Genomic DNA, 11,949 nt, shown 5'->3' with positions numbered 1-11,949 from the left:
TATTTTATTATTAATAAAATAAATATTAATTAATAATATCAATATCAGATTAATAAAATGTACTTAAACTCCAAAGATAAAAAATGAGCCTTGAAATCTCATATTAAAGGTTTTGGGAAATGAGATAAGGCATAATATAAACAGTTACTCTCATAAACTGTTGTATTAAATTAGATATATATGACCCAAAGTTAAGTATTCTAAACATTTAAAATTATAAAATATATTAATCTTACAATTATATTATATTTTATTAATGTGGAAATTTTTAATTAAATTATTATTAAATACAATCATTAACATTACAGTTTTTATAATACAATGGCAAAAAGTAAATGAAAAGTTTATTCAGTTAACTAGGCTTTAATGATAGACTTTATAATATAAAGAGAATAACACTAGCAGTGGTCTTTAAAAGTTTTGCTATTTCATCCTCTCAGGTTTTATTAGTAAAATCACAATGTACAAAATTATGCTATGTTCTTGCATTATAACAGCTGTAGCGCTAGGGTGAGTTCTTAGAATTATGCTTTCAGAGGAAAATTAATGAACGTTAATGTGGTGCAGAAGGACAGAGGGCTTGAAAGCACATTATGTGCAGAAAGATGAAAGGAAATTGGACTGCTGAGTTTAGGCTTTAAAAACAAGGAAGAAATAACAGTTATATCCAAATATTTGAATAGCCTTTATAATTACTCCCAGACAATACTGTTAGATGTAATTGCAGGCAACTACAGACAAGTGTTGGCTCAGAGGTTAAAGAGTCTGCCTGGAATGCGGGAGACCCGGGTTCGATCCCTGGGTCGGGAAGACCCCGTGGAGAAGGCAATGGCACCCCACTCCAGTATTCTTGCCTGGAAAATCCCATGGAGGGAGGAGCCTGGTAGGCTACAGTCCATGGGGTCGCAAGGAGTCGAACACGACTGAGTACTTTCAATTTCACCTTAACAGACAAGTAGACCACGTTTATCTTTTTGAGAGTGAATAACATTGAAGAGGATGGACAGTGACTTATGTGGTAGGGGTTTAAGCATTAAAGGAGGTGAGAAGAGAAAAAAATATCTACATTACATACAATGGTGTTTCACAACTCAGATTTTGTGGTTTATTATTTTTTTCTTTAATAGCTCAATGTAAATCTCTGGCAGCCCAGTCGTTAAGATTTTCCCTTCCAATGCAGGGGTTGTAGGTTTAATCCCTGGTAATATCCCACACGAATTGTGGCTTTAAAGAAAACAGAAGCAATATTGTAACAAATTCAATAAAAAACATTATGGTCCGCATCAAAAAATCTTTAAAAAATAAATACAACATATTCAGCTGAAATATGGCAACAATTTTCATGATCCTTGTTTACATATTTTAAACAAGTGTAGCTCCACAATTGAAAGATGGAATTATGCTTTGGAGCTGGAAGGAAAAAATTATCCTCTCACAACCTTAAAATAATCACACACACACACACACACTGCTTGCTAAAAGTCCTTTCATGAGATACACTTCAGGTACCCTTGCAGGCTTTCCCTGCTGCAAAGTGTCACTCAATATCTCCATTACTAATTTAAAAATGAATGATTGTGCAATGGGGGAGAGTAATTATCTCCAATCCTCCTGGTTCCTGAAAAATAATAAAACTTTCACTCCTTGGAACAGATAGGTTTGAAATAACACTTCCATTCATTCTCTTTGATTATCTTATTGATGAGACTGTGAGAAAGCCTGTGCAGGAAAGAAGCAATTCTTTTTGAGCACAGTTTTAAACATACATTTTCTTCTCCTTTTCCACGAGGTCATTCACCTGCCCTAATGTGGCACCTTGCAGTTGTCCAGCCCTTACCTGCAAAAACAGCAGAAGCGTTATTTGGGCAGAGGAGAAGGAAAACGTTAAAGTCCAGATGCAGGCTGCATTTTTTAATTTGATTGATAAGTAACCAAGCTGATATTTTTGTTTGAATTGCCATCTGTTGGCAACCTATGTTTATTTTCTGAAATTGGCTCTAAATGCTGTCGTGAGGGAAAGAGATGAGATTAATCATTTGCTTCCAAAACCTGTACAAGTTTTACCCAAATGACAGAAATACATCACATTATATGCCAACCCAGGGCGGCGTTGTTGAAGTAAGCACGTTCATCCAGAAAACAGAAACAGTCACAAAACTCAAGAAAATAGGAAAGAGGAAAACAAAGCCTTATTCAACATTTCATGAAGTTTGCTTTTTATATAAATGAAATTTGAGTTATGAAAAGTTATATATCATAGTTATTGCCTAAACTCAGGGCAGAAAGTTTATTGTGAATTCACTATAAATAGGTGGATGAAGCACAGCTGGTCTTGGAAACTGGGCAGAAATATCTACACAAAATTAAATTATTTTTACTGCCTATGAAAGAATTCTGCAATAGATGAAAAGAAAATATTGCACTTCAGAGAGACAGCAAAGCAGTTTTCAAATAAGTGAATGTAGAAAAGAGAATGTTTTAAAGTGCTAATGTTGTGACCTCAATAAAATTAAATAGGAAATAAAAGAGGAAAATAAGATGAAAAGACAAAATGAGATGAATGAGGAGCTTTCTTCTGATGCAAGTTGTGGTGAAAAGTTTCCCCAAAATAGAAAAATATTTTTCCAAAAATTGAGTAGTAGAATTTATATCTTTATCACATTGAATAAAGAGCAGAATTAACTACATAAAAAATAATGTAATATGAAGGATAAACTTAAGTCTTCTCAAAATGAAGAAGCTAGAAAAAAAATGGAAAAAAAATAATAATAGTGATTCACAATTTCTGCCTAGAGATGAATGGACAACAGAATGAAGATGAGATAGAATATACTGAATGCTGAAGTCCTAACTTCAATGTTTTTAAAAAGAAAAATGTTTTCTTATTGTATTCAGTTCAGTTCAGTTACTCAGTCATGTCCGACTCTTTGGGACCTCATGAACTGCAGCATGCCAGGCCTCCCTGTCCATCACCAACTCCCAGAGTTTACCCAAACTCATCTCCATTGAGTCGGTGATGCCATCCAACTATCTCAACTTCTGTCATCCCCTTCTCCTCCTGCCTTCAATCTTTCCCAGCATCAGGGTCTTTTCAAATGAGTCAGCTATTCGCATCACATGGCTAAAGTATTGGAGCTTCACCTTCAACATCAGTCATTCCAATAAACTCTCAGGACTGATCTCCTTTAGGATAGAGTGCTTGGATCTCCTTGCAGTCCAAGGGACTCTCAAGAGTCTTCTCCAATACCACACTTTGAAAGCATCAATTCTTTGACTCTCAGCTTTCTTTAGAGTCCAACTCTCACCTCCATACATGACTACTGGAAAAACGATAGCCTCGACTAGACGGACCTTTGTTGGCAAAGTAATGTCTCTGCTTTTGACTATGCTGTCTTGGTTGGTCATAACTTTCCTTCCAAGGAGTAAGCGTCTTTTAATTTCATGGCTGCAATCACCATCTGCAGTGATTTTGGAGCACAAAGAAATAAAGCCTGCCACTGTTTCCACTGTTTCCCCATCTATTTCCCATGAAGTGATGGGACCAGACGTAAGATCTTAGTTTTCTGAATGTTGAGTTTTAAACAACTTTTTCACTCTCCTCTTTTACTTTCATCAAGAGGCTCTTTAGTTCTTCTTCACTTTCTTCCATAAGGGTAGTGTCATCTGCATATATGACATTATTGATATTTCTCCCAGCAATCTCGATTCCAGCTTGTGCTTCTTCCAGCCCAGCATTTCTCATGATGTACTCTGCATATAAGTTAAATGAGCAGGGTGACAATATACAGCCTTGACGAACTCCTTTTCCTATTTGGAACCAGTCTGTTGTTCCATGTCCAGTTCTAACTGTTGCTTCCTGACTTGCATACAGATTTCTCAAGAGGCAGGTCAGGTGGTCTGGCATTCCCATCTCTTCAAGAATTTTCCACAGTTTGTTTTGACTCACACAGTCAAAGGCTTTGGCATAGTCAATAAAGCAGAAGTAGATGATTTTCTGGAGCTCTCTTGCTTTTTCCATGATCCAGCGGTGCAGGGAGCGAGCTCCACCCGTGGCAGAGGTCATGAGGAAGGAGGCTTGGCATACGCAAAGGCGGGATCGAGCCTCAGGAGTCCCCCTGGAAATTCTCGAGCATCTACCCCCAAAACCAGAGTCTGCCTACTTTCTGCTTTGTGCTCTCACCTACACCTCTGACTTTACAGGGGACTGTCCCCCACTACCTCTCTCTGAAAAAAAGAGTTAACTTACAGCTCCAGTTAATAAAGTTCCTGGGTGTGATAGTGTTTCAACCTACAAACTCCTTTGGAAGTCCTCTAGCCTGCCTGAATAGTTTTTTCCGGCCACATGTGATTGTTCAGAGCCTCCCAACTGTGAGAGGCAGGAGATGTTCTAAACTGTCTAAACACAGATTCCTTTGAGTAGTTAAAAGATTGATTAGAAATTGTATTGGTGAAGGGTTTTTCACTTGTTGGGCCAATGTTTGCTGCTAAGTCTCCATATCCCTTACCTACTGTGTCCTTGGCAGTGTATTGATTAATATAATTGGTGTAAGTAGTAGCTTTAATGTTTGTAACCTTGGACCCTTGAGTTAATTCTTTTTCTTGTTATAGCCCACCACACCTTTGCCCTATAGGAATGCAACTTTAATGCTTTTGGAGGGTGCCGCCTGACTAATCGCCTTTAGAGAAAAATAAGTTTTCTGAAGAAAGGGTCTTAAAATGTTAACAGGCCTCTGGGCCAGAAGATGATGCAAATCACCTAAACTTTTGCATATGATAAGTTTGCAGGAAGAAAGCCTGGCTTACTGCATGACTCTACCCCTTCCCCCATTATCCTCTATGCATAACTTAAGGTATAAAAACTACTTTGGAAAATAAAGTGTGGGCCTTGTTCACCAAAACTTGGTCTCCCCATGTCGTTCTTTCTCTTACCTTCTGGCTGAATTATTCAGCCTCTTTTCTCCACTGAATTTCCTCACTGAGCTATCCTTATTCTATTACTCTTTATATCCTTAATTAACATTTAATTAAGCAGTTGTTTCCTGATCCTCGCCGACCCCGTCCCCGCTTCGAGTTCCTTGGATCCACCGGGGCTGGACCCCGGCACAGCAGATGTTGGCAGTTTGATCTCTGGTTCCTCTGCCTTTTCTAAAACCAGCTTGAACATCTGGAAGTTTGTGGTTCACGTATTGTTGAAGCCTGGCTTGGAGAATTTTGAGCATTACTTTACTAGCATGTGAGATGAGTGCAATTGTGTGGTAGTTTGAACATTCTTTGGCATTGCCTTTCTTTGGGACTGGAGTGAACACTGAACTTTTCCAGTTCTGTGGTCACTTCTGAGTTTTCCAAAGTTGCTGGCCTATTGAGTGCAGCACTTTCACAGCATCATCTTTTAGAATTTGAAATAGCTCAACTGGAATTCCATCATCTCCACTAGCTTTGTTTGTAGTGATGCTTCCTAAGGCCCACTTGACTTCATGTTCCCGGATGTCTAGCTCTAGGTGAGTGATCACGCCATCGTGATCTTCTGGGCTGTGAAGATCTTTTTTGTACAGTTCTTCTGTGTATTCTGGCCATAATATATATGTATTAATATATACACACAAATGGTTTCCCAGGTGGCCCAGTGATAAAGAATCCACCTGCCAATATAAGAGACACAGGCGATGTGGATTCAATCCCTGGGTCATCAAGATCCCCTGGAGGAGGACATGGCAAGCCACTCCAATATTCTTGCCTCAAAAATTCCATGGAGAGAGGACACTGGCAGCCTGCAGTCCTTGGGGTCATGAAGAGTAGGATGCAACTGAGCGAATGAGTGTGTACTCACACACACATACATAATGTATAAACAAATACATCAGATCATATCAGTTGCTCAGTCGTGTCCAACTCTTTGCAACCCCATGAATCGCAGCACACCAGGCCTCCCTATCCATAACCATCTCCCGGAGTTCACTCAAACTCACGTCCATCAAGTCAGTGATGCCATCCAGCCCTCTCATCCTCTGTTGTCCCCTTTTCCTCCTGCCCCCAATCCCTCCCAGAATCAGTCTTTTCCAATGAGTCAACTCTTCGCTTGAGGTGGCCAAAGTACTGGAGTTTCAGCTTTACCATCATTCCTTCCAAAGAAATCCCAGGGCTGATCTCCTTCAGAATGGACTGGTTGGATCTCCTTGCAGTCCAAGGGACTCTCAAGAGTCTTCTCCAACACCACAGTTCAAAAGCATCAATTCCTCGGCGCTCAGCTTTCTTCACAGTCCAACTCTCACATCCATACATGACCACTGGAAAAACCATAGCCTTGACTAGACGGACCTTTATTGGCAAAGTAATGTCTCTGCTTTTCAGTATGCTATCTAGGTTGGTCATAAGTTTTCTTCCAAGGAGTAAGTGTCTTTTAATTTCATGGCTGCAGTCACCATCTGCAGTTATTTTGGAGCCCAAAAAATGAACAGTATGAAAAGGCAAAATGATAGGATACTGAAAGAGGAACTCCCCACGTCAGTAGGTACCCAATATGCTACTGGAGATCAGCGGAGAAATAACTCCAGAAATAATGAAGGGATGGAGCCAAGGCAAAAACAATACCAGTTGTGGATGTGACTGGTGATAGAAGCAAGGTCCAATGCTGTAAAGAGCAATATTGAATAGGAACCTGGAATGTCAGGTCCATGAATCAAGGCAAATGGGAAGTGGTCAAACAAGAGGTGGCAAGAGTGAATGTCAATGTTCTAGGAATCAGCGAACTGAAATGGACTGGAATGGGTGAATTTAACTCAGATGACCATTATATCTATGACTGCGGGCAGGAATCCTTTAGAAGAAATGGAGTAGCCATCATGGTCAACAAAAAAGTCCTAAATGCAGTCCTTGGATGCAATCTAAAAAACGACACAATGATCTCTGTTCATTTCCAAGGCAAACCATTCAATATCACAGTAATCCAAGTCTATGCCCCAACCAGTAATGCTGAAGAAGCTGAAGTTGAACAGCTCTATGAAGACCTACAAGACCTTTTAGAACTAACACCCCAAAAAAACACAAACAAACATATCCATAATGTATAAACAGATATAAGTATATTTACATATTATGCCTATTCTAAAACGGTCTGAGTTAATGAATTACTTTCAAAAAGTAAGCTGTTGTTGTTCTTGTTTAGTCACTAAGTCACACCGGTTCTTTTGTGACACCGTAGACTATAGCCTGCCAGGCTACTATGTCCATGGAATTTCCCAGGCAAAAATACTGGAGTGGCTTGCCATTTTCTTCTCCAGGGAATTTTTCTGACCTAGGGATCGAACCTGTATCTCCTACATTGGCAGGTGGATTCTTTACCTCTGAGCCACCTGGGAAGCCCAATACACACATATAATTAGGCTCTTAAAATACATTTTGAAAGCAAGAGTCATATGACACAGTAAGGTGATGGCAGTATCTTGAAGCCCAACTAATTGATAACAGAAAACACAGGATTGAACTCCTGACAGCCTCTTTAAGTGGACTTTAGTTTTGGAATCATAAAAACAAAAGTCTGAAAAGATACATGGAGCATAATCAAGAACACTTTATAATCTATCAGCTGTGATTTGGCCAGAAGGAAGAATACGAAAAGAATTCAGGAATCATTTGGCTCTAGGCAAATTAGTTGTATCCAATCAAGTCTGGAAACAAAAAGATGGGGCTGAAGACTCAAACATAGGAAAAAAGGTTTCTTAAGTGCTAAACACTGAATACATAAGTAAACTAAATTGTTGGTCGAAATGGAAACTTTATTTTGGGTGTCTTTGAAAAATGTCAACCTCAGCATTCTTGGTATGAAAACTTAGATTCAATTACTAACTGGGCCCACATTGCCCCATTTGACTTTCCTGGGCCTCCAGTAGAAACAAAATCATTTCCATTTCTTAACCATGACAGACAGTATGGGACTGGACCATATCTGCAACCCTCTCCCAGCCTCCCATGCCTAGTCAGGCATTGGTCAGGCCTAGTCAGGCCATTGGTAAGGACCTGGCAATTACATATACCGTCTGAAATATCTGAAATGCCATAGACAGCCTAAGCAAGAAGCCATAGTCATAATTAGAAATCCCTTCTCCGTGGTAGCTAATGTGCGTTCATGCTAAGTCGCTTCAGATTCAGATTCAGATCAGTCGCTCAGTCATGTCCTACTCTTTGCGACCCCATGAATCGCAGCACACCAGGCCTCCCTGTCCATCACCAACTCCCAGAGTTCACCCAGACTCATATCCATCGAGTCAGTGATGCCATCCAGCCATCTCATCCTCTGTCGTCCCCTTCTCCTCCTACCCCAATCCCTCCCAGCATCAGAGTCTTTTCCAATGAGTCAACTCTTCGCATGAGGTGGCCAAAGTACTGGAGTTTCAGCTTTACCATCATTCCTTCCAAAGAAATCCCAGGGCTGATCTCCTTCAGAATGGACTGGTTGGATCTCCTTGCAGTCCAAGGGACTCTCAAGAGTCTTCTCCAACACCACAGTTCAAAAGCATCAACTCTTCAGTGCTCAGCTTTCTTCACAGTCCAACTCTCACATCCATACATGACCACTGGAAAAACCATAGCCTTGACTAGATGGACCTTTGTTGGCAAAGTAATGTCTCTGCTTTCCAATATGCTATCTAGGTTGGTCATAATTTTCCTTCCAAGGAGTAAGCGTCTTTTAATTTCATGGCTGCAGTCATCATCTGTAGTGATTTTGGAGCCCAGAAAAATAAAGTCTGACACTGTTTCCACTGTTTCCCCATCTATTTCCCATGAAGTGATGGGACCGGATGCCATGATCTTAGTTTTCTAAATGTTGAGCTTTAAGCCAACTTTTTCACTCTCCTCTTTCACTTTCATCAAAAGGCTTTTTAGTTCCTCTTCACTTTCTGCCATAAGGGTGGTGTCACCTGCATATCTGAGGTTATTGATATTTCTCCCAGCAATCTTGATTCCAGCTTGTGTTTCTTCCAGTCCAGCGTTTCTCATGATGTACTCTGCATATAAGTTAAATAAACAGGGTGATAATATACAGCCTTGACGAACTCCTTTTCCTATTTGGAACCAGTCTGTTGTTCCATGTCCAGTTCTAACTGTTGCTTCCTGACCTGCATACAATTTCTCAAGAGGCAGATCAGGTGGTCTGGTATTCCCATCTCTTTCAGAATTTCCAAAGTTTATTGTGATCCACACAGTCAAAGGCTTTGGCATAGTCAATAAAGCAGAAATAGATGCTTTTCTGGAACTCTCTTGCTTTTTCGATGATCCAGCAGATGTTGGCAATTTGATTTCTGGTTCCTCTGCCTTTTCTAAAACCAGCTTGAACATCAGGAAGTTCACGGTTCACATATTGCTGAAGCCTAGCTTGGAGAATTTTGAGCATTACTTTACTAGCATGTGAGATGAGTGCAATTGTGTGGTAGTTTGAGCATTCTTTGGCATTGCCTTTCTTTGGGATTGGAATGAAAACTGACCTTTTCCAGTCCTGTGGCCACTGCTGAGTTTTCCAAATTTGCTGGCATATTGAGTGCAGCACTTTCACAGCATCATCTTTCAGGATTTGGAATAGCTCAACTGAAATTCCATCACCTCCACTAGCTTTGTTCATAGTGATGCTTTCTAAGGCCCACTTGACTTCACATTCCACGATGTCTGGCTCTAGGTCAATGATCACACCATCATGATTATCTGGGTCGTGAAGACCTTTTTTGTACAGTTCTTCTGTGTATTCTTGCCATCTCTTCTTAAAACCTTCTGTTTCTGTTAGGTCCATACCATTTCTGTCCTTTATCGAGCCCATCTTTGCATGAAATGTTCCTTTGGTATCTCCGATTTTCTTGAAGAGATCCCTAGTCTTCCCATTCTGTTGTTTTCCTCTATTTCTTTGTATTGATCGCTGAAGAAGGCTTTCTTATCTCTTCTTGCTATTCTTCGGAACTCTGCATTCAGATGTTTATATCTTTCCTTTTCTCCTTTGCTTTTCACTTCTCTTCTTTTCACAGCTATTTGTAAGGCCTCCCCAGACAGCCATTTTGCTTTTTTTGCATTTCTTTTCCGTGGGGATGGTCTTGATCCCTGTCTCCTGTACAATGTCACAAACCTCGTTCCATAGTTCATCAGGCACTCTATCTATCAGATCTAGGCCCTTAAATCTATTTCTCACTTCCACTGTATAATCATAAGGGATTTGATTTAGGTCATACCTGAATGGTCTAGTGGTTTTCCATACTTTCTTCAATTTCAGTCTGAATTTGGCAATAAGGAGTTCATGGTCTGAGCCACAGTCAGCTCCTGGTCTTGGTTTTGTTGACTGTATAGAGCTTCTCCATCTTTGGCTGCAAAGAATATAATCAATCTGATTTCGGTGTTGACCATCTGGTGATGTCCATGTATAGAGTCTTCTCTTGTGTTGTTAGAAGAGGGTGTTTGTTATGACCAGTGCATTTTCTTGGCAAAACTCTATTAGTCTTTGCCCTGCTTCATTCCCTATGGCCAAATTTGCCTGTTACTCCAGGTGTTTCTTGACTTCTTAATTTTGCATTCCAGTCCCCTATAATGAAAAGGACATCTTTTTTGGGTGTTAGTTCTAAAGTCACTTCAGTCGTGTCCAATTCTTTGCAATGCTATGGACTGTAGACTGCCATGCTCCCTTGTCCATACGATTCTCCAGGCAAGAATATTGGAGTGGATTCCCATACCTTCTCAGGGGATTTTCCTGACCCAGGGATCGAACTCACATCTCTTACATCTAGTGCTCTGGCAGGTGTGTTCTTTACCACTAGAGCCACCTGTGAGCCCCTGGAAGCTAATACCAGGATGGTAATTATTTTGAATTTTGTAACTATGTCAAATCAGTGCTTACACACCTTAAACTTGCACAGTGTTAGGCGTCAATTATACTCCCCAAAGTTGAAGGGAAAATAAAGAAAGTAAATCTTCTTCTAAAGTTCTAATCTGTAGTTCCTCACACATCTCAGACTTCTATACGGAAAGATCTGCTAAAGAAAACTAACTGAATAGAGATACATGAATATCTTTTTGAGTTTGATGAAGTCAGTATGTTTATTTAAGAAGTAGAGGAGAAATTAAGAAGGTGATGTGTTCAGAATTTTCTTCTAGAAAAGTAAACTCATTAATCAACATACACAGAACTCAGTTGTGATAAAATCTGGAATTCTGACAGCTACAGATGGTATCTGTTGCATTGAAGAAACTGAGACAGCAGTTTGTCATTAGCTGAGAAATGATTACTGAAGCTTGAAAAACATAATAGTATAAATCTGTATATATCCGTAATCCCTAGAATTCAGTGTGGCTTGGTAGATGCCATTCGTTCAAATTTAACTGAATCTTCAGTTTTTAATAACTGTCACATCCTTAGCCAGAGCCAAATCTCCTTGACATAGCACTGTCATGATTTTTGGGGGGAGGGGCGGGGGTGGGAATCATAATTCATTGATCCAAGGCCACACTCACTGGAACTAAAGCTGCCAAACTCAACACTATATAACAATCAAAAACCTGCAGAGCTGACTTGACCAGGCCCAGAGGCTCTGTTTCTGGTTTGTGTGCAGATTACATGGATGTGTTTATTTTGTGAAAAATTGACTTTGTTGCCATTATTATGTATATTTCTTGCTTTTGTGCTATATTTCAGTACAACTGACATTTAAAAAGTTGATAGAGAGTATAAACTTTCAATTCACTCTGCATAGGAGTAATTTTGGTAGGTTAAGTATATTTATATTCTTTAACTTCTGTTAGCATTTCTTTAAGATGGTTGGCATGTACCTCCCTATACTTAAATCCTCCCTTATCATTGGAGCTTATCATTAAATGGCTTCAAATTGACATGTGACTGAAACATGTGGTAAATGGCTCCTGATTGCATATGTTTCCAATCAATAAAGAACTAGACACCACAAAGCATTGCACAAAGAATAA

This window comes from Bos indicus x Bos taurus, chromosome 1, assembly GCF_003369695.1.
Source record: "Bos indicus x Bos taurus breed Angus x Brahman F1 hybrid chromosome 1, Bos_hybrid_MaternalHap_v2.0, whole genome shotgun sequence".
Lineage (NCBI taxonomy): Eukaryota > Metazoa > Chordata > Mammalia > Artiodactyla > Bovidae > Bos > Bos indicus x Bos taurus.
The sequence above is the reverse complement of the archived record's forward strand: the minus strand, read 5'-3'. Positions refer to the sequence as shown.